A 20,821-nucleotide genomic window follows, 5' to 3' on the forward strand; every position below is an offset into this window, starting at 1 on the left:
CAGTTTCCCCAGTTAACTCAATCTGTGTAGAATTATTTTGACTGCCTATTTGGAATACTTGATTTCCATTTTACTCAAATGCACTTTTGATGTGTTTCTTTAGAGCTCAAACTTAGCCACTCTATTCTTAACAAAGTGATAAATAGGTAGCTATATTTCTTTGCAATTTGTCTCATGCACAATTATGCATTGCACAAAGACTCAATACTAAGTTAGAAAAAAAAACTAATCACCTATATTGACACATATATGACAAAGATATAATTTTTATGCAAAAAGAAAATGTTGGGCTTTATTAACACGTTTTAAATATTTATTGTTATTCCAGTGATAACATTTAAATAAATGTGCATGTTGGTACACCCATTTCTCTCTTTAAGTTATATTTTATTCTGTCAACAAAACACATTAAAAAAGTAATTTTGCTTTGAAACAGGTAGTAATATCTACAGGCAATTTTAACAAATTTGTGCTCTTTATTCTCCCTATTTTACTAATTGTTAGGCACTATGATTGTCATTATTTTTCTCCATATAGCATCTATTACATTTCTGTCTTTTGCTGGGCCAATTTAATCCTAACCAGCCTCCCATATGAGCAATAGAAATTCATACAACCTCTGTTTCAACTTTAATACATTTACTCCTGTTTTTTCCTCAGTTATAAACTATGGAAAATTTTGTTTTTAAGTCATATAAGCAAAATACTTATTTTCAGCACATCGATTGATGCATGACTAGCTCTTTTAAGGAAGAATTAAGTTTATATTGATATTTAGTATGTCTCAAGGGGTGCCCATTTCCTTGCCAATGCTCATGAATGATATCTTCCAACATTATAGCTCTGTGGCTAAGATCTAGGAGTTTGACATGTTTTGAATCACAGAGAAGTAGTTTTCTTTCATTGAAATTTATTTTCTTAAGAATCATTCTTTAGACAGATAATTTAAAGACGCAAAAGCAATTCATTAAAAAAAATTTCCACTGAGCTAAGATATTAATTACATGAGGAACATTACATCTGAATTAAGAATTCTACAATTAAGGGGAAAATTGCTGAAGTTTTTTTATTATTTTTGAATTTTTAACCATGTATGCTTTGAAGCTTGTTTTTCTATAGGTAGGTATGTCTGAATAGAAGGCTGTTAAACTGTAAAATTCAATCATTAGAAACTCAGTTTTCAGATGCAAAAATTAGGGATTAGTCACAATTTTTATATGAACTCATTTATAATTTCATGTTATCTTAGATGAGGGACAAAACAGACAAATTCTAAATAATCTTCCTCTTGGATTACTAAAAATATTTTCTTCATTACTGCATGAAGCATCTATTTAAGTTAAATCTAAATAAAAGGAGTCATTAATCTATAGGCATTAACATTTCCATAGGTGAGGGCTGTATCCTACTGCAATAAAAAAAGAGAAAATTACTAGATTTATTATTGTTTGTACTTAGCAACTTCAGAATAACCACTGTGCTAAAGAATTTTCTTTTTTTCCTCCAGAAATGATTAAAATATGTCATTTATTTAAAAACCAACAGCATTTGGCATTCATGCTCTTCTGCAAAGGTCTCATCCAAATATATCCATGTAAACATTTGGCCATGTTTTCTCTCTTTTAGCTGAGTGTTCTGGCACAAATAACCAGTTCTCTCAATATCTTTATTATTGTTTCTGCTTAGTCCTACTCCCCTCAAGTATTTTCTTATGTACTCAACATCTTAAGTTCCAAAGAAAAATGCACAATTTCAGGTCATCTTTAATAAATGATATAAAGCCAGAGTCAACAAGACACATTCTTTTTGGCTTGGATCTCTGTTTATGTTGTAGGCCACTTATTTCTAAATATACAGTTTTATATACTTTGTCATTTATTATAGCTCCATCACTGAGTCGTGTCCGACTCTTTGTGACCCCATGGACTGTAGTTCTCTAGGCTCTTCTGTCCATGGGATTTTCCAAGCAGGAATACTGGAGTGGCTTGTATTTCCTCCTCTAGGAGGTCTTTCTGACTCAAGGATTGAACCCTCATTGCCTGCATCTCCTATGTTGGCAAGTGGATTCTTTACCACTGAGCCAACTGGGAAGCCATGGTGGCTGTATTATCATAGTTATTAACATTATCATAGCTAACAAGATGTTTATATAGCTATGAATATGTAAAAACATGGAATCCACTAACTGATGTTTTAAATATGTAATGTGGGAGACCTGGGTTTGATCCCTGGGTTGGGAAGATCCCCTGGAGGAGAGCATGGAAACCCTCTCTAATATTCTTGCCTGGAGAATCCCAATGGACAGAAAGAGCCTGGCAGGCAACAGTCCATGCAGTCACAAAGAGTCAGACATGACTGAGTGACTAAGCACAGCACACAACATTTCTACTATCTCGCTATAGTCCATTTCACTATTGCTATTATGAATTAACTATGTGAGTGAAGAACACCTTATTATCAATATATTAATGACAAATATTCACCAACTTATTCACAATATATCAGGCAATGTGCTAAATGCTGGGGATATGGACATAATCAGAACAAATGTTCCTACAGAGTCTGAAAATATGTTGAACATTATTTAAAATAATTTAAAATATTTTCATTATTTTTATGCCTATTGTTGACATAACAGCATCTGCATAAGACATAATTTTTCTTTTCTTAAAATAGCCACAGCACATTTGCTGGACAGAATATTTGTTGAAGTTTTAAATCACCAAATGTTTTTACATTAATTTTCTAATTAATAATGAAAAAAACAAAAACAACAAAAAAAACTCGATTCATTCCAATCACCTGAACTTGCCATTTCAACACATTCTTTGTAAAAAATTACTATAAAATACATTCACTGATTGGTAGAAATGGTAAGGAAGGGGCTGCAAGTTGAAAAGATAACTAAATCCTGGTAACCAGATATGTTCCCTAAGGCATATTTCAAAGTTGATCTCTCTGAGAGGTTGGCATTTTTGACATGACAATCAAATCTCCAGGTACAGTCATACTTTAGGTCCAGCTACATCCCAACTCATCCTTCCTATCATTTACTTGTACAGCCTTGAGTCACATGACATCATATCCTTCCAAAAAATCTCTTTTTCCTAACTAGTTTGAGATCTTTGACACTATTTTGCAATAGCTTTAAATGAAGTTTTCACATGAGTATTGAAGTTAGTAAAAGAATAATCTATAAAAATATCACTATGTTTTACTCTTGAAACTAGTATATTATAAATCAAACAAAATTCAAAGAAAAGAAGAAAATATCTACTACTACAGGATTCATTTTGCATTTGATATGTACAACTAACATAACAAACATTTTACCCAAAGTCTATTCATTTGATAATGTGACTTAAACAATAGTGTCTTAGAACTAATAAAATGCAGTAACATTAATTCATGTGAATATTCATTATATACAGACTTATTGAACAACTACTTTGTTCGTGGCACTATACTAGACACTGGGAATGCATGTGCCCTTTCTATTTTTCAATCATATACAGAAGACTCCCCTGGTTAATATCAGTTTTCCTTCTGAAGAGGTAAGGAGAAAAATGTTCTAAAAGCATATCTCCCAACAAAAGAATTTAAAAATTACTCTAATCATTAATTCATATTTTAGAGAAATCAATAATGAACTAATTAATATAAATTTAGTGAAAACATTATTCATCAGGCTACTCGGTAAAAAGCTGAGTACATGACTTGGATGTTTTGTAAAATTTATGTGTTTCTTCAAGCAGCATTTTTTTTCCTTATCCATTAGTCAGATTTTGCATACTTGAGCAAAGTGACCCTTTTAAACTTAAATTATATTTACAGATGATTTTTTTTCAAATTAAACTTGATTTTCTTCTATTATTAGTAAATCAGAATAAAATTAATTTTCAATTTTGCACTGCCTCCACTATGCCCATTTTAATTAAAATGAAAGTAAGATGAACAAACCTATGAACATAGAGATTCAAAAAGTCATTGATTATATATGAGTATTAGCATTTGAAGATTCCTTCAGAGTGCCAAGAAAAGTTAATAAAATTATGAGGATATAGAGAAGCTTTGATCTCTTATTCCTGAAGCTAGAGTTTTAGTAATCTCCAATTCCCAGTTTTCCCATCTTCAAAGTGAGGATCTCATAGTCTTCTCAGTTCGGTTCAGTCTCTCAGTCATGTCCGATGCGACGCCATGAATTGCAGCATGCCAGGCCTCCCTGTCCATCACCAACTCCCGAAGTCCACTCAAACTCACATCCATCGAGTCGGTGATGCAATCCAGCCATCTCATCCTCTGTCGTCCCCTTCTCCTGCCCCCAATCTCTCCCAGCATCAAAGTCTTTTCCAATGAGTCAACTCTTCGCATGAGGGGGCCAAAGTACTGGAGATTCAGCTTTAGCATCAATCCTTCCAAAGAACACCCAGGGCTGATCTCCTTTAGAATGGACTTGTTGGATCTCCTTGCAGTCCAAGGGACTCTCAAGAGTCTTCTCCAACACTGCAGTTCAAAAGCATCAATTCTTCGGTGCTCAGCTTTCTTCACAGTCCAACTCTCACACCCATATATGACCACTAGAAAAATCATAGCCTTGACTAGACGGACATTTGTTGGCAAAGTAATGTCTCTGCTTTTCAATATGCTGTCTAGGTTGGTCATAATTTTCCTTCTAAGGAGCAAGCATCTTTTAATTTCATGGCTGCAGTCACCATCGGCAGTGATTTTGGAGTCCCCCCAAAATAAAGCCTAACAATGTTCCCACTGTTTCCCCCATCTATTTCCCATGAAGTGATGGGACCAGATGCCATGATCTCCGTTTTCTGACTGTTGAGCTTTAGGCCAACTTTTTCACTCTCCTCTTTCACTTTCATCAAGAGGCTTTTTAGCTCCTCTTCACTTTCTGCCATAAGGGTGGTGTCATCTGCATATCTGAGGTTATTGATATTTCTCCCGGCAATCTTGATTCCAGCTTGTGTTTCTTCCAGTCCAGCATTTCTCATGATGTACTCTGCATATAAGTTAAATAAGCAGGGTGACAGTATACAGCCTTGACGTACTCCTTTTCCTATTTGGAACCAGTCTGTTGTTCCATGTCCAGTTCGAACTGCTGCCTCCTGACCTGCATACCGATTTCTCAAGAGACAGGCCAGGTGGTCTGGTATTCCCATCTCTCTCAGAATTTTCTACCGTTTATTGTGATCCACTCAGTCAAAGGCTTTGGCATAGTCAATAAAGCAGAAATAGATGTTTTTCTGGAACTCTCTTGCTTTTTCCATGATCCAGTGGATGTTGGCAATTTGATCTCTGGTTCCTCTTCCTTTTCTAAAACCAGCTTGAACATCAGGAAATTCATGGTTCACGTATTGCTGAAGCCTGGCTTGGAGAATTTTGAGCACTACTTTACTAGCATGGGAGATGAGTGCAATTGTGTGGTAGTTTGAGCATTCTTTGGCATTGCCTTTCTTTGGAATTGGAATGAAAACGGACCTTTACCAGTCCTGTGGCCACTGCTGAGTTTTCCAAATTTGCTGGCATATTGAGGGCAGCACTTTCACAGCATCATCTTTCAGGATTTGAAATAGCTCAACTGGAATTCCATCACCTCCACTAGCTTTGTTCGTAGTGATGCTTTCTAAGGCCCACTTGACTTCATATTCCAGGATGTCTGGCTCTAGATTAGTGATCACATCATCATGATTATCTGGGTTGTGAAGATCTTTTTTGTACAGTTCTTCTGTGTATTCTTGCCACCTCTTAATATCTTCTGCTTCAGTTAGGTCCATACCATTTCTGTCCTTTATCAAGCCCATCTTTGCATGAAATGTTCCCTTGGAATCTCTAGTTTTCTTGAAGAGATCTCTAGTCTTTCCCATTCTGTTGTTTTCCTCTGTTTCTTTGCACTGATCGCTGAAGAAGCCTTTCTTATCTCTCCTTGCTATTCTCTGGAACTCTGCATTCAGATGCTTATATCTTTCCTTTTCTCCTTGGCTTTTCGCTTCTCTTCTTTTCACAGCTATTTGTAAGGCCTCCCCAGACAGCCATTTTGCTTTTTTGCATTTCTTTTCCATGGGGATGGTCTTGATCCCTGTCTCCTGTACAATGTCATGAACCTCATTCCATAGTTCATCAGGCACTCTATCTATCAGATCTAGGCCCTTACTATATGTGAAATCGATCACCAGTCCAGGTTCAATGCATGAGACAGGGCACTCAGGGCCAGTGCACTGGGATGACATAGGGATGGGATGGGGAGAGAGATGGGAGGATGTTCAGAATCAGGGGACACATGTACACCCCTGGCTGATCCATGCCATTGTATGGCGAAAAACACTACAATATTGTCAAGTAATTTTTATCCTCAGTAGTAAGCACCTCTGAATTTTCTCCTGAAATTGTCCCTTCATAGATGCTCATTGTTCATCAGGATTTCAAAGCACCTTAAAAATTATAATAAAAGTTAATTCCTGGGTTCAAGTAAAGGGAAAATTTGTAGTTTTCTATATTCTTACCTATCTATTCTGTAACTTGGGTGCCTCTTACTGATTTATTTAACTTAAGTCCACTTAATTCACCTCTTGGTTGTCTACTCACCCAGGTCTTCAGTAGATTTCTCTTTGTTTGTCAGCCAGCTTCTCTTGTTGCCAACTAATATATCATCTTCCATCTGTTTAAATTTCTATGTTCTTTCTGGCACATCTCCGCCTCCAGATTCCCTCCCAGCCACCTACCTTGCTGCCCTTCCATCTGCTAGCATGACTAGTGTCTTATTAACCTGTTCCCAACCTAAACTGTCTCCAAATTTCTACTAAATTTCATCAAAAGTTTATCTCTTAAAGGATTTTGTGATGGCAATAATTATTTATAATCATACAATCATGGAGCAGAAAGGGAATTTAAAAGGCAAAACATTCAAACATGCATTTCACATTTTAATTCTTCTACCTGTTAAATTTATTTACTGTTCTCAGCTTCTTTCACTGATAATGTTTTGAAGGATAATGCACACTAATGAAATATATCACAAATGTCTTTTCACATATATTCTTCTGCACACTGCTTCTGTATGGCTCAATTTTTCTTAGTCTTGTGGTTAAGTGCATTTGTCATTACTCCAAAGATTTGCACTCACTGATTACTAACAATCTTTTCTTAAAGACCACATTCTCAAGACAATTCAATTAAATATTTTAGGTTTAATGTAGCAGAAATATTTTTGTTTAGGATGAGATATAGCTGCCTGCTGCTGCTAAGTCACTTCAGTTGTGTCCGACTCTGTGTGACCCCATAGACGGCAGCCCACCAGGCTCCTCCATCCCTGGGATTCTCCAGGCAAGAACACTGGAGTGGGTTGCCATTTCTTCCTCCAATGCGCGAAAGTGAAAAGTGAAAGTGAAGCCGCTCAGTCGTGTCCGACTCTTAGCGACCCCATGGACTGCAGCCTACCAGGCTCCTCCATCCATGGTATTTTCCAGGCAAGAGTACTGGAGTGGGGTACCATTGCCTTCTCCGATATAGCTGCCTACTGAATGTCAAAGATGTTATGTAAACAACACTAGCATTAGATAATTACAATTTCAGAATTTGATATCTAAGGAGCATAAGGTGGCATTTCCCTATGATATTGATTTAGTTGCTTGATGTGTGTGTGTGTGTGTGTGTGTGTGTGTGTGTATGTGTGTGTGTGCTCAGTCCCTTCAGTCACGCCCAACTCTTTGTGACCTTGTGCAAATATAGCTTGCTAGACTTCTCATCTATGGGATTCTCCAGGAAAGATTATTGGAGTGAGTTGTCATGCCCTCCTCCAGGGGAATCTTCTTGAACCACAGAACAAACCCCCATCTCCTGCATTTAGTGCACTGCAAGAAAATTCTTTACCCACTGAGACACTTGTACTTATTTTCATGTAGTAGATATAACATACTACAAGTTACAAATACCTGAGAAAAGAAGTGAAAGGCAAAGGAGAAATGGAGAGATATACCCAACTGAATGCAGAGATCTAAATAGCAAGGACAGATTTAAAAAAAGCTTTCTTAAGTGAACAATGCAAAGAAATAGAAGAAAACAATAGAATAGGAAAGACTAGGGATTTCTTCAAGAAAATTAGAGATACCATTAGGGAACATGTCATGCAAAGATGAGTACAATAAAGGACAGAAACAGTAAGGATCTAACAGAAGTAGAGGATATTAAGAAGAAGTGGCAAGCGTACACAGAAGAACTATACAAAAAAAGTTTTAATGACTTAGATAACCTTGATGGTATGGCCACACACCTAGAGTCAGACATCCTGGAGTGTGAAGTCAAGTGGGCCTTAGGAAGTATTACTATAAATAAAGCTAGTGGAGTGATGGAATTTCAGCTGAGCTATTGCAAATCCTAAAAGATGATGCTCTGAAATGCTGCACTCAATATGTATGCCAGCAAATTTGGAAACCTCAGCAGTGACCACAGGACTGGAAAAGGTCAGTTTTCATTCCAGTCACAAAGAAAGGCAATGCCAAAGGATGTTCAAATAACTGTGCAAGTATGCTTATTTCACATGCTAGCGAGGTAATGCTCAAATTCCTTCAAGCTAGACTTCAACAGTATGTGAACTGAGAATTTCCAGATGTATAAGCTAGAATTAGAAAAGGCAAAGAGCCAGAGATCAAATTGGCAACATTCATTTGATCATAGAAAAAGCACAAGAATCTGAGAAAAACATCTACTTCTGATTCATTGACTTTGCTAAAGCCTTTGACTGTGTGGATCATGACAAATTGTGGAAAATTCTTAAAAAGATGGGAATACCAGACCGTCTTATCTGCCTCCTGAGAAAATACAGGTCAAGAAGCTACAGTTAGACCCAGATATGGAACAATGGACTGGTTCCAAATTGGGAAAGGAGTACGTCAAGGCTGTATATTGTCATCCTACTTATTTATCTTCTCTACAGAGTACATCATGAGAAATGCCAGGCTGGATGAATCACAAGCTGGAATCAAGATTGCTGGGAGAAGTATAAACAACCTCAGATATGCAGGTGATACCACCAACATAATGACAGAAGGAGCCCCTTGATGAAGGTGAAAAGGAGGGTGAAAAAGCTGGGTTAAAACTCAGTATTCAAAAAATGAAGATCATGGCATCCAATCCCTTCACTTCATGGAAAATAGACTGGGAAAAAATGGAAACAGTAGCAGATCTTATTTTCTTGGTTTCCAAAATCCCTGTGGATGGTGACTGCAGCTATGAAATTAGAAGATGTTTGCTCCTTGGAAGAGAAGCTATGACAAATCTAGACAGCATATTAAAAAGCAGTTAAATCACTTTGCCAACAAAGGTCCATCTAGTCAAAGTGATGGTTTTTCCAGTAGTCATGTACAGATGTGAGAGTTGAACCATGAAGAAGGTTGAGTGCTGAAGAATTGATGCTTTCAAACTATAGTGTGTGAGAAGACTATTGAGAGTCTTTTGGACAGCAAGGAAATCAAACCAGTCAATTCTAAAGAAAATCAACCCTGAATATTCATTGGAAGGACTGATGCTGAAGCTGAAGCTCCAATACTTTGGCCATCTGATGTGAAGAGCCCAGCTCTTTGGAAAAGACCCTGATGCTGGAAAGCACTGAAGGCAGGAGGAGAGGATGACAGAGGATGAGATGGTTGGATGACCTCACTGACTCAATGGACTTGAGTTTTAGCAAACTCCAGGAGACAGTGAAGGACAGGGAAACCTGGCATGCTGCAATCCATGGGGGTCACAAAGAGTTTGACACTACTTAGTGACTGAACAGCAACAAATTAAAGCAGACTCAGGAAAATATTTAAAACTTTAGACCTGTACACCTTGTTATGAGACTAAAAATGAATTGTCCACTTACATTTCTAGAATAATATCCTTCCTCTTCTAACCACATCTTTCAAGAGAATTGAGCTTGGACTTACAGGAGGTTCACTGAGAAATTTCTCTTAAATTAAATAATATTGTAATGGAGCAGGATGTATAGGATCTTTCAAGACAGGCATTCCCGCATATCGTCTGCTTTAGCTCCTCTCTGGAGTACCCTTAGATTACAGTATCTGATGCACATTTCCTGAGTTGTTTTACAGATGTGAAACCCCTCCCTCTTCTCATTAAATAGAAGATGTTAACTACTTGATGAGCATGGGCACATAACCCGCATGACTACTGGAGCCTGAGGATTGATAATATTAACTCCTGTGATACTGCCCTGTGGTTAATATCTCACTATCAGCAAATCAGAGGATTGTGTATGAGTTGATCACATCCCTATAATCCCCCTCCCTCCCCTGGCTTTTAAGAATGCTTTGCTACTCACTGTTGCTGCCTTCAAAATGGAGGAAGGGTATCCTCCAGAAGCTGAGAACAGCCTTCAGCTGACAGCTAGTAAAGAAAATGGTACCTTCAGTCTAGAACTAGAACAGAATTCTGCCAACATCTTGAACTTCGAAGTAGATTCACCTCATAGTCTCCAGAAAGGAATGTAGTCCAGCCAACAGCTTGATTTAAGCCTTATGACACGCAAGCAGAGAATCAGGTGAGCCAACTGTGCCTGGACTTCCAACTACAGAACTATGAGCTAATATATTTGCGATATTAAAAAAAAGTTTTGTTGACCCCTTCAGGGAGTTCTAGATTTGGGGGAACATAAATCACCTGTTTCCTTGCATGGCCCTGCAATAAACCTTTCTCTGCTCCAAACTTTTGGTTTGTTTAGTCTTACTGTGCATTGGGCACACAAACTTGCTCTAACAATATAGCATTTTAATAAAAAGGTAATGATTTGAGGAAGACTTGACTGATTTATTTTAAACACTAGGAGTACAATACTTCTATAGATGTCAATTCACATTAAAGATGTTCATTTTTTTCAAGTTTGTTGCTTTAATATATTTTAATATTACCTAGGTATGGAAAGCCAACAGATCTGGGGATGATAGTCACTGGAAAAAATAGCTTGTTAATAGCTTGTTACAAATTCCAAGAAGGCAGCATATGCCTGGGGACATGCAGGGAATTGTGGGAATAATGAGGGCTTGGTCAGAAGGCAGTGGGAGAAGGGCAACAGTAGGCATGAGTCTTTACAGTATTATGCTTTTCTCAGTAAGGATGCAAGATAAAAGTGGATGTGGGATTGGCCAGTTTGAATTATTTCAGAGAGCCCTGGGGCATTGTGGGCTTCCCTTGTGGCTCAGCTGGCAAAGAATCCACCTCCAATGTGGGAGACCTGGGTTCAATCACTGGGTTGGGAAGATCCCCTGGAGAGGAGAAAGGCTACCCGCTCCAGTATTCTGGCCTGGAGAATTCCTTGGGGCTGCAAAGAATTGACACAACTGAGTAACTTTTACTTTCACTGGGGCATTGTGGCTGTACTTAGTGGTCTACTCTAAGTACTCCTCCCTAGAGCAATTAGGAAGAAAGAAGTGGTAGATGTGAGAACTCTAATAAAGAGAGTGGTTGAAGGCAGGGCTTTAGAATGATGAGTTTGTACTTGAAAAGGGAATTTGAGGGCCAGTGGCTTACTAACTCCCATTATTGGCTCACTTTGGGAGCCACAGCCCCTCCAGGGTCAGCAAGGCAAAGCACTAGAATCCAGATAAAAATGTACAGTTAATACAATATTTAATTCAGGATTAGCAACCATTAATAAGAAAAGTTGAGAATTCATCTGATTCAGATGTTTAGAAATATCTTTAGCATTGAATGCCTCCAGTATGATTAAATAATGTCTGTGAGTGTCCTGCCCAATGATTGTTAGGTCTATGTCTAAACTTTTTATTCTGCAGGTTAAAGTCTTAATAACCGGCTCCCACCTTGTTTATTCTCAGTTCCATCTATCCAATTCCTCTATTCAGTCCTGACACAAGGATATATAGTATTAATTTTCATTTCCATGTGTTTATGGATATTATTCTCTTGGACTTCATTTAAAAATCTGAGCCTAATTCCTCCTTTCTCCTGTGACACTGAACCATTAAACAAAATATTTTTGGGCTGGTGCTATGCTCTAATTTTTTCCCTGCATTTGAATTATTTGTTTTACTGAACGTATAGCCCTTCATCTTTTTCTGCATCTAAAGCAAGTATTGAGCAAAAGCACACAAGAAGACCTTAATAAATGCTTCTTCATTGCACTGAGTTGTCTTGTACGGTTAAAAGTGGTTAAGAAACAATAAATAATGGAGTAAATTGGTAAAATGCTTATTTATAATCAGAGGAAATAAATTGGTGAAATATGCATGAAGCTGTGTTAAAATGACACAACCATTGGAGTCAGCTCCTAAAAGCATATATAAAAGGAAAGTGCTTCATAAGCTATAATTTCTTAGGGAAAATATTTTAAGCAGGAACTAATTTTATCATTTTTTCCAATGGAACAGAAAAGAATACGAAATCTCTTAGTATCATTCTTTGTTATAAATTTATATTTGAAAAACTTTTCTGTGTATTAAAAGTTATTAATACCTCTCTAAATATTAAGAAACCTATAGAGGATTCAGTTCAGTTCAGTTCAGTCGCTCAGTCATGTCTGACTCTTTGCAACCCCATGAACCACAGCATGCCAGGCCTCCCTGTCCATCACCAATTCCCAGAGTCCACCCAAACCCATGTCCATTGAGTTGGTGATGCCATACAACCATCTCATCTTCTGTTGTCCCCTTCTCCTCCTGCCCTCAATCTTTCCCAGCATCAGAGTCTTTTCAAATGAGTCAGCTCTTCGCATGAGGTGGCCAAAGTATTGGAGTTTCAGCTTCAAAATCAGTCCTTCCAATGAATAGTCAGAACTGGTCTCCTTTAGGATCTCCTTGCAGTCCAAGGAACTCTCAAGAGTCTTCTCCAGCACCACAGTTCAAAAGCATCAATTCTTCGGTGCTCATCTTTCTTTATAGTCCAACTCTCACATCCATACATGACCACTAGAAAAACCATAGCCTTGACTAGACAGACCTTTGTTGACAAAATAATGTCTCTGCTTTTTAATACACTGTCTAGGTTGGTCATAACTTTCCTTCCAAGGAGTAAGCATCTTTTAATTTCATGGCTGCAGTCACCATCTGCAGTGATTTTGGAGCCCAGAAAAATAAAGTCAGCCACTGTTTCCACTGTTTCTCCATCTATTTGCCATGAAGTGATGGGACCTGATGCCATGATCTTAGTTTTCTGAATGTTGAGCTTTAAATCAACTTTTTCACTCTCCTCTTTCACTTTCATCAACAGACTCTTTAGTTTTTCTTCACTTTCTTCCAGGAGCGTGGTGTCATCTGCATATCTGAGGTTATTGATATTTTTCCCGTCAATCTTGATTCTAGCTTGTGCTTCCTCCAGCCCAGCATTTCTCATGATGTACCATATAAATATTAACTCAGATTTAATCAATTTGTATGTGTGTTTTAGGCTTGGAAAATGGGCTTATCATCTCTCATCTTTTACTCTTCCACTCTTCCATAAAGGATTCATAACTTTTCTACAATCTTAGTCAATACTGAATATAGTATAGATAGATGGATACAGTTTTCTTCTTAGATTTATTATGATGTACATGTCAACATTCTTTATTAATATATGTATTTATTCCCTATAACAAAATTGTCGGCTTATCATTTAAAATATTATTCTCAACTGATTTCTTAGTTTATTAACTCACCTTTAAAGTTCCTTTTTTAAGTTAAATTACAAAATCTTATATTAGTGAATCATAATATTTCAGAAATCTTATAAATTGATATTTAGGGGTATTAATAAATATATCAATTATGAATTAAATTTTTCAAAAAGTTTACTTTTGATGTTTCACAATTCATTTTCTCTCTTTCCTTTTTATTATATCCTTTTTATATCTTCAGTTTCCTTTCCAGTTGAATTTAGTATGATTATACTTTGCCATGGTAATCATTTCTTAAATTCATTTATGGTATTTTACCTCATACGTTGTGGTTGATTTTCAAATATTCTCATTAATCTCTTGCTAGTTTCTCCCAATTGATAACCTATAAAAATTAGTTGCAGCTAATGTGGAAACTGGGAACTGAGCACATCTCATTCTAGATTCTCCTCACATGACCTAGGGAATATTCTTTATAGAAACCATCAGATATTTTCAGTGAGACTGAATAATGGCTTGAGTTGAGACCAGAACAATGACAAAGAGGCTTAGATTTGTACAAGTGAAGTGCTACATGGACCCCTTTGTCTATACAATTGTCCCATGTTGGCTCATTAATTCTACTGCTATGGTCTTGTCACCCAGCATGGAGGCTTTTCTTCTACTGTCACTTCAACAAGCTCCAACAAGTAGCATTGCCATTATATTCGTTACTCAGAATTTAGTATGTCAACACAATAAATGCATTATTAAATACATTTATTATTATAAATACATTACGTTTCTGTCCCCTCCATTCTTTCTCATTTTCTTTCAGATTCCATTTTACTAGCTGTTGGGGGACCTCACCCAGAAGGCATTTAAACAGAACTGAATACCATGACTCAGCATTGGGAGACACCTCTCCTTCCTTTCTTCCCTTCCCTAAGGAAAAGCTTCACTCCAAGTGTGACTGTATTTATGTACCTAAACTAGATGAGCTTGGAAGATTTAAACACATTGAACAGTCCTGGGAACCAAGTGCCACACACACCACCACCAGACAGTTGACAGGAAACCCAAGTAACAAAGTAACACTGTAGCAAAATTGAAATGCGCTGTGAAATGCTTGAAGGGTATTTCTCCTGTGATCTTACTGTCAGTGCTCTATATTTCCTTTTTATTTTTCATAAATAATCCCTACTACTGCTGCTGCTGCTGCTGCTAAGTCACTTCAGTCGTGTCCGACTCTGTGTGACCCCATAGATGGCAGCCCACCAGGCTCCCCTGTCCCTGGGATTCTCCAGGCAAGAACACTATCTTAGCAAAAATAGTTGGCCTTATCTATCACTGATTTTTTTTTAATTTAAGGTTCTATTTTACTGATTTATTTTTTGCCATGCCGTGTGGCATGTGGGATCTTAGTTCCCCAACCAAGGATGGAACCCATGCCGCCTGCAGTGGAAGTTTGGAGTCCTAACCACTGGACCACCAGGGAAGTCCCTATCACTGGTTCTTGATAGATTATTTAGAAAACACATTGTTAAAAACAACATTAATTAACATACTTGAGTAGATAATGTTATATTATCTACTTTATATGACATACATGTTATATGGCATATATTATGTTTTATAAATTATATATTGTGTGTACATATGTGTGCATATATTCCTATGTGTATACATATATATATATACAGTAATAGTATAAATGTTATTGAAAAGCATCTTTTAAAAATGTTATTATATATCTAGAGTTTCTTACTGAATATTCATTAATGATATTTTCCCACCCTAAAAAAAGGTTTAAAAATTTATTTCATAGTGCACATAACTTGCATTTTTATTCATTATTTCATGGTATTTAAGCAAGCAGCTTTAATCCACAAAGACTGGCAAATATAGCAGAATACAGAGCTATGTTTTTCAATTTTACAGAGTTTTTGTAAATTTTATTTGGCTTCTATATAATGAGTTCTGCAATCATATAAGCTTAATTTTTTAAAGACCAAGAATGAAATAAAACTTTTTTTTTGTCATGGAGGGGGAGCATACATTTTGAAATCTGCCATCTATATATTCTTTTTGGGGTAGGGCATTCTGGACAAGAGGGAAAAAAGAGAACACCACAGGTAGAAGTCAGACTGTTTTGTTTCTGACAACAAGGTCTTCCTTCAAGGACAAGCTATTCCAAATTATTTTAATTCCATCTGTTCCATTTGTATGCAACACAGTACCTCAGTGTTCCTCTGCTTCTGGGGAAAGGAGTGAACATTTTTGGTGTTTATCAACATTTTTTACCATAATTTGAAAATACTGACATTAAGGAAACAATAAGAGCCAAGGAATACCACAGCCCTGCTAAAACTTCTCCACAGGAGGTAATTTTTATTGATCCCACTCACACTCACGGTGCCGCCCCTCCCCAATTTGCAGGTTTCAGTCTATCTGAGACACACACATCTGAGCTCGGGTACAGTCTTGAAAAGCTTTTGCGTGCAAAATAAAATACCCTGCGGCACAAATATTGTCAAAAATACAGAATAAAATCAGCCTTCAATTAACATAACAATTGAGAATCCCGACACTGCATCGCAATACTGAGGTGTAAGTCAGTCCTACTAACACTGCATCCTCCTTATCCGAATTCAGCACATTTTCGCTTGCAATTTTCTAACCTAGAGGAAAGCCTCGGACTTACCTCATATGTTGAATTATCTGTCGTTCTGAGTATAGTATTTATTGCAAACTGTCCATTTGAATGAATGCGGCGACAGTTACACCACAGTACGCTTCTCTCCTGCTGCAGAAAGCAAGTTAAAAGGACTTCAAGCTGTGACCTCAGAGGCAGGCACAGCCGCTCCCATCCTTCAGCCAACCTTCTGGGGAGAGCAGGTTAGATGACAGTAAAGCTGGCTCGCTACATAGCAATACTTTCAAATAAAGCATTCTGTGCTAGGAGCTGGGGGATTTACATCCAAATTCAGCTGGCTAGAGTCAATGCTGCTTCTATGCCTGAAAATATTAAGCATTTCACTGCAGTCACTTAATGCAAGGAACTATCTGAGGCGACTTCACAAACCCTGTCATTCTGTTCGGAGACTAAAGAATGAGCACCGCATGCATAATTCATGCATTAAAATCTTCAATGCACTTCCTGTAGTCGCTGTTCCATCCAGTAATGGGCTATTGATCACCTCGTCGCTAAGACAATTGGAGCTCCGCGACTGGTTTATTTCCACAAATAAAATTACAACCTAAAGCACAGGCAGAAACCTCCAACCCTGCAGCCTCCGCCAGGGTAAAACACTCACATAGACGGGATGGCATTTGCATATTGCAGAATGTTTAAACTGGACTCTTCTGAGGAAATGCTATAACATCTGTTTACTTTTATTCAAAACACATCATTTCTGCAGATTTAGGCTGAATATTTTATATTAGAAGTGAGATATATAGAGTTGATTTTTTTTCCTACAATTTCTGGAAAATCAACAGTGCTAAGCTGAAAATTAAGAAAAAAGAACAATGATGAATTGCTATAAATCATACTCTAGGAGATTTTTATATGGGCTCATTTGAATAACACTTCTTAGAAGATTTTAAGTTAAAAATAATTAATTTTTATTTCAATAATATGGAAGAGGATTCTTTTTTAAAATAGCATCAGAGTGAGTACATCATTGTTCATCACCATTGACTATTTTGGATTCTGAGCACCTGTGCATTGGGTGTGTCAGTAGTTCGAAAGCCTTTTCTCTCAGAATTTAAGCTCCTAAGAACATGCCATGATTTCAACTAGTCTTTTTTCATTGCCTCAAAAAACAAGTAAGCTTTAAAACTAATTATGCTTTTTATTATGCTAATATTCATCAAGAGAAAACACAGGTAGCATTTTGAAATATCACAGTAGTATTTGGAAAAATTACCATAATGAGAGATCCATGTAAAATGAAATGGCAAATGCATTTAATGTACAATAAATGTTTGTCTATTTCCCAAAGTATCTTCATTGTAAAAACTATTTAAACTTTATCCACCAAAGAGAACAGATGTTACTAAGATTATTTAGAAGCTTAATGCCATGTTTTTTCAAAGCCTTTTCATACATATATATATATATATACACTATATATATCTTATATTTTGTATATACACAGGTACCACATACACAAAAAGGCAATATTTCTATCTCACCACACTTTGCCATTTGTAAGGCCAGAGCAAAGCCTTCAAATTTATGCTCAGGACTGGAGTAGAGAATAACTCTCAGAGTATAATCAAGGTTTCCCATCTAAAGATTACACTACAGAGAGCAATTCACTCTCGGAGGAGGCACGATCATGGTGATTTTCAGTCAATAAACCAGTTAAAATTTATACCTGCCTGCGAAGGCAGTAGGAGGCCTGATGGCAACAGCGATGGAGTTTAGGGATGGTCAGGGAGAGAGTTTTCCTTCCAAGTGCAATAAGAGCATAATCCTTGCTAGGCCAGGGAAAAAATAGGTATATTCAGCTGATAAAGATTATGCTAAAATATTCTAAACGTGTCTGAGAAATTAACTCTCCAATTACTATATACATTATATCTTCCAGACTCCTCAATATTCTGTTGTATCCAACTCAGATTCTATTTGTACATTTAAAAATACATATTGCTTCTAACATAAAAAATTCAAGTTAATAACAAGTAGACTTTGTTTTATACTATTTAATTGAGTAATATTTTTTATTCTTTATACAAAAGATCTCTAACATTTAAAAGTTTTAGAAGTTATAGCTAAGGATAAATTTCCTGCCAATGACAGGGATGGAATAAAGGGACAAAGTAGGTAATTAAATAGTTAATAAATAGCTAATTCCACTAGGGGATTGTAAGCAATATGTATATATATGCGTGTGTGTGTGTGTGTGTGTATGAGATCCCTATAAGTTAATGATTACTCAAGAAAGCATGTTTGCTTAACTACAAAACAAGAAGGCTTGTTTAGCAACAAAACCATGAGACAGAAGCATGAGACACGCCCTCAAACAATAAACCAATGGTGGGGTGATATCCACATCCTGCCCAGTGAGGTCAGTAAATTAATGATCCCTAGGACATGTCCTCTACACACATAAAAACACAATAATTTGTGGACCTAGCTTGACCATGTAGGGACAAAGAAACTCCCCTGCTGAAGCTGAAGGAGAAGCTGATGATGGAAGCATGATGTCTACTCAAGAAAGATAAAGACATTCTTCTTCCCCTCCCCATTTTTCCTTGATTATGAAACTGTAGCCCAGTAAGTTCTCAAGGCATGACACCCTCTTGCCTGCCTGCTTGTAAACATCACAAGCATCCTATTCTAATAAATCACTTCTTATCTTTCACTGTGCCTCTTACTGAATCTTTTCTGCCCTGAGATATAAAGAACTGTGGTACCAGAGTTCTTCAGAGCCCCTCAGATGACACCAAATAGTTTCACCAAGAGTTTTATCAATTTAGTCATCTAGAAGTTGTTTTGTATGAAGATAATGTCTAAACTAGTAGAAAATCACAAACTTTGAAATTTAGCTTATCATGTATAAGGATACAGTGTACAAGCATTTAAGAGATATAAATTGCTGACAAAACCAAAAATAATTGCAAATATAAACATTGGAAATTTAAATTCTCTGAATCAACATGATTCAATAGTGTATAACCAGGTGGATAGGAAAAGCATTAGCTTTGTCCTTCTCTCCTTCTGCAGTGAGTGAGAGGAAAGTCAATATTTTTCCCGCATACAAATTTCCAAGACCCAGATCTAAAATGATGATGATATCTTTGGACCTACTTGGTGAATTTTCAGATTCAACTGTTTTATTTTTATTTTTTTAAATAATGCATTTTATTTAACCTAATATGTCTAAAATATCATCATTTCAATGAGCAATCAACAAATAAAATCTTTGAGCCACTGACCTTCATTTTTCAAAATTTCTGTACCCAGCCTGTAAAATCCAGCATATGTTTTGTACTTATAAATTATCTCAATTCAAACTAGCTGCATTTCAAGTATTTAATATCAATGCATGGCTAGCAGCTACCTTTTTGAATGATAATGTTTAATTTGTGTTGCTATTCAGTCACTAAGTAATGTCCAAATCATTGCAACCCTCTGGACTGTAGCCTGCCAGACTCCTCTGTCCATGGGACTTCCCAGGCAAGAACGCTGGAGTGGGTTGCCATTTTCTTCTTCAGGGGATCTTCTCAACCCAGGGATCGAACCTGTGTCTCCTACACTGGCAGGTGGCTTCTTTACCTGAGTCATCAGGAAATCTCATTAGGGATCTATAAATTTAAAATTTATGACATGCATATTGTTAATTAATATTCACAGTAACCCTGTGACATATTTTGCAGGTAAATAATCTAAGACCCAAAAAGTTAAATGGTCTACCAAAGTCATATAAACTATCATCACTTCTTTTTTTTTTTTTTTTTAAGAAGAAGAAGGGTTGAATAAGCAAATAAAAAGACCACATAGCGGTTAGGTGCACGTACACCCATGGCAGATTCATGTTGATGTATGGCAAAACCAATACAGTATTTTAAAGTAAAAAAAATAATAAATACAAAAACTAATTAAATTTGCAAAAAAAAAGAAGGAAGAGCACTGACCTAAAAGTAGAACTGAGTTTGAGACTTGGTTTGCACCTAACAGATTCAACTGTTTTAAATGTGGGGAGAGAACACACATGCAAACACCTCATCAACCTAGACTAGACCAAGATTAGACTCAGCAGAGATAAGTATGGCATAAGAAAAGCTATAGAGATGGTAAGTCCCTAGGAAATCAGAGTAGGGGAAACCTTGAGGGGAAAAACAGGAGTAAAAACAACCTATTGTATTCCCACACAAGAAAAAGCCTGAGAAAGTGACAAGAACTGATTTCCATTTTCCAGAAGCCTGACTATGCTTAAGAAACACACTTAAAATTAAAAGCTTCTGCACAACAAAGGAAAATATAAGCAAGGTGAAAAGACAGCCTTCTGAATGGGAGAAAATAATAGCAAATGAAGCAACTGACAAACAACTAATCTCAAAAATATACAAGCAACTTATGCAGCTCAATTCCAGAAAAATAAATGACCCAATCAAAAAATGGGCCGAAGAACTAAATAGACATTTCTCCAAAGAAGACATACGGATGGCTAACAAACACATGAAAAGATGCTCAACATCACTCATTATTAGAGAAAT

At 36.7% G+C, this 20,821-nt stretch overlaps 1 protein-coding gene across 4 annotated transcripts in view; it reads right to left on the reverse strand.

Moving 5' to 3' along the window:
- Positions 1-20,821, reverse strand: part of CNTN1 (contactin 1) — a 406,368-nt gene that overhangs the window by 249,366 nt on the left and 136,181 nt on the right. For 2 of the 4 annotated variants that reach the window (XM_005680161.3, XM_005680164.3), the window contains exon 1: positions 16,296-16,654. The exons of the other annotated variants lie outside the window; for them this stretch is intronic. The gene's annotated coding sequence lies outside the window, so the exon portion shown is untranslated. Of the gene's footprint in view, positions 1-16,295; positions 16,655-20,821 lie in introns of those variants that run through there. 4 annotated transcript variants of the gene reach the window in all.

The sequence above is a fragment of the Capra hircus genome, chromosome 5, assembly GCF_001704415.2.
Source record: "Capra hircus breed San Clemente chromosome 5, ASM170441v1, whole genome shotgun sequence".
In the NCBI taxonomy this organism is placed as follows: Eukaryota; Metazoa; Chordata; class Mammalia; order Artiodactyla; family Bovidae; genus Capra; species Capra hircus.